This window comes from Panthera onca, chromosome C2 (assembly GCF_046562875.1).
Source record: "Panthera onca isolate mPanOnc1 chromosome C2, mPanOnc1 haplotype 2, whole genome shotgun sequence".
Taxonomy (NCBI): domain Eukaryota; kingdom Metazoa; phylum Chordata; class Mammalia; order Carnivora; family Felidae; genus Panthera; species Panthera onca.
In genome coordinates, this window is record NC_138347.1 from 101,321,282 (window position 1) to 101,324,983 (window position 3,702).

At 31.5% G+C, this 3,702-nt stretch overlaps 1 non-coding gene across 1 annotated transcript; it reads right to left on the reverse strand.

The window, feature by feature from the left end:
- Positions 1-3,130: 3,130 nt before the first annotated feature.
- On the reverse strand, positions 3,131-3,344 carry LOC132684518 (small nucleolar RNA U3). Its single transcript, XR_009612714.2, has one exon. It is a non-coding gene; the product is annotated as a small nucleolar RNA U3 (small nucleolar RNA).
- Positions 3,345-3,702: the final 358 nt, after the last annotated feature.

Below are 3,702 nucleotides of genomic sequence, written 5' to 3' on the forward strand. Positions count from 1 at the left end.
CTCATTGAGGTTGTTGGCAGAATGCATTTCCTTGCCATTATGTGACTGAGGACCCAGTTTTTTACTGACTGTTGGATAAGGGCTGTCCTCAGGTCATAGACACCACCTAGAATTTCTGCACATGGCCCTCTCCATAACAATTTCACAATCTAACTTTTTGCTTCTTCAAGGCCAACAGGAAAACCTCACACTCCAGTAGGCTAAGGTGAAGTCTTATACAATGTAATGTAATCCTAGAAGTGATATCCTATCATCTTTGCCATTTTCTATTGGCTAAAAATAGGTCATAGATTCCATATGCACTCAAAGGGAGGGATTACACAAGAATCTGACACATTGGCAAATCACCCTAGTACATGTTCACTGCAATCTCCCAAGATGCCAGAAACCAGAGTTTTAGTTTGGACAATATTAAAGAATTAAGGAGCGGAGATGAAGACCTTACGGATCATCTAGTCTAAATGCTAATATCTCAGAAATTGGAAAACAGGCTCAAGGAAATAAACAATAGTCTGAAATATCCTGTATTGGGTAGCAGAGCTGATTTGAAATCATAGTTGTCCCGAATCGCCTGTCTGACCCTTAGATAAAGGCAGCGATTAAATTATGTCATTGAATCAAATTATTTTCTATGGTAATGCATCACAAATTTTTCAATACATACTACTGATTGAAAAACCAGGTTTCTATATATAGCAATTTACTTCTAATCACATTTTGGAGTACAGAAAATTAATCGGCAGTCATTTGTATTGCTGAAGGATTTTGTTCTCATATGAACCTGACCAGTGGTCATTTTAGCTATGTACTATTTATCCTACTATTCTGGAACACAAAGCTTAAGCACTGAAAGAAACTATTATTTAATCCTTCCTCATTTGACTCAGATAAACAGATGCTCATTATTTGAATATAATGCTGTAATAAGTCCATAAATTTATTCCATGGTTAAGTATGTTGCTAAAGGAATATGGTTTGGGTTTATGCATGTAAAATTTGATTTTTACACCTTTTGAAACAGAAATCACTTACAATTTTCAGTAAACAATGAAGATGATGACTTTAACATTGATATTACTAGCTAAAATATTATCATTTAATTTCTCCAGTGTTCTTTGTTTCTCTCAAAAGCAGTTTGTTTTTACGTCAACTGTTGTGCAATGGGACGAGACAAGGTCACACTGGTAATTTCATCTGCAAGAAACAGCTTTATTCTGCAGTATAACAGAGGAACCAACAGAAAAGTAGCACATGGTAAAATGGACAAGCAATACACAATCCTAAACACAGTCAAATTAAGGTTTCCCTATGTCAATAACCCATATGACTTGCTGAAATTTAGAAATAGCTATAACCTACACTATTGTCTCTACTAAAAAAGGAAACGGTCTCGTCTTGTTCACTGGTCATCTGGAGAAGTTCTATGCTCACTAAAGTTCTATGGTAACAATTTTGTCAAAGAGTGAAAATGTGCAAAATTTTACCCTTTTTCCTGTATGGTCTATGAGAATTAAATTTATGTTGAAATTCTCCATTCAAGGAATGAATACGTAATATCTTTTGTGTTTTAATTAGCAGACATAGGCATTTTTTAAGGACCAGTAGTGGTCCTTCAATTTTTATCTTCAGAGCTAAGCAAATCTGTCTTTCCTTTTTTTCATAGTTTATGCTATAGTATGATGGGAAAAAATAAAATTTTAGACAAACATTTCTAAATATGGTAAATGTCCAATATGTCTTTACATTGTTATGCCTTCTTTTTAAAAAAATGTATCTGTGAAAGTCAGTGGTAAGTTATGTTTAATTACTCAAGTACCTGTCTTTACTAGATGTTATTCAGGGTGATTTAACCTGTCACATTTCTTGCCTTCAATTATATTCTGGAAACACTATTAAAATCCATGCAGCAGATTCAAACAATTCTTATAATAAAATAAAGGAAATTAGCTTGAAAAATGTTAGAGAGATGTCAAAAATAACAGCTATACACTCTAATTTAGGATTTAATGGTAAATTTAGCATGAGTAGAAAGTTTTATGATTCATTTCACTGGGATTGATTTGAATATTTGAGCACCTTTTTCTCCTTTAGTGGAAATTATTTGTTCCTGAGTACCCTCACAAAAACAATTAGCTAGTGTGATTGCAAAGCATATGTCTACTGGCAGATGTTGAGAATTTAATGCATCGGTCGGTGTAAATAAATAAGGAAAATTATAATTTTATTATAATTCTAAATATGAAAACATTAAATTGAGTTCTATGGCTCATTAATTGTCTTATCAGTTTAATTTGCATATTAAGAATTAAAAATAAAACCAGGCTATTAAAAGTGGGCTAAAATGAAGTTTTTATATAACAGTTCATATCATTAGAATTAAAATAACAACTGTTTTATTAAAATATCCAAAAGTCTGAATATGCAATTATTCATGAATTTTTAATAATACCTTTGTATCATAAAAATTGTTTTTCAGCATAATACTGTAAAACATGCATATTCCAGGAAGTGAACTAAAGCATAACAAAGATGTATAAAACAAAACTATTCATTGCCTTCCTGTACCCCACCATCTCAATTTCCAGCCCCTAATTTAACCAACTTTATACCATCTAGTGCATTTTTTTTTACAACTTTGTTTTCAGATCTTTGTACATGTGTGTGTATACACATACACACACATACACACAGCACACACACATATAACTTAGAATTTTAGTGGACAACATCATGGACTATTACTATTTCCTCATTCATGAATAAACTCCTTTACCCCTATAATGATTTCTACGTTTGTAAAGTCATAAAAGTATATACAATAAAAATATACATGAAAATTAAATTTGATTTAAATAATGTTAAGGTAATATTAACTAAGATTTTTTTTTCAAAATAACTAAGAATGCCTTAGTGTTTATCAGTTCAAGACATAGATTAACATATCAAATTTGATTAGTGAGGAAATTCTTGTGTCATCCTTCCTGTGATTGATTTGTTCTTAGGATCTTGTACAAAAAAGAAGTAGGTAAGAACAGAACATATAGAAAGATAATAGGTATTATTTTGAATTTTTTTAGAAATAGATACAGGTATATAATATTTCTTTTTTTTGTTTTGTTTTTCTTTTTTCATCACTCAGACCTGGTCCTCTTCCTCTTACTCCCCCAAAGGAGAAGACGAATGATCATCAGTGATAATTGGCTGTCATGGAAACAACACCCAAAGTCAGCTTCACGCTCAGGAGAGAACATTGTACCTCTTCCTTGTGGTTTCGGGTACTCTAAATGTTCAGAAAAGCTTCTCTAGTAACAGACTATGGATATGATCTCTGAAAGTATAGTCTTACAGATATAATACTTCTAAGTAACTTAGGGAAATGAAATTGAAAACTGTTACTTCAAATTAAGTCACAATTTTAAAATATTTTTTCACCAAAAACAAAGTAGCTTGCATTTTATAAAAGTATAACTTTTTAAGTAGATGGTTACCAATTTCAAAGTTCAACTGACTTTCAATAAGAATGATTTTATAGTTGACAGTCATGTTATAGAACTACATGAAAAGAAACAAAATCATTTCTGAAGTCTATTTTAGACCCAGAGTGCTATAAGTAAGTGGGACTAGTTCTAAAAGTAACGAAAACAGCTTGAACTCCACAGTTTTTTTTCAAAAGGATGCAATAGTCAATAGTCTAAATTTCAT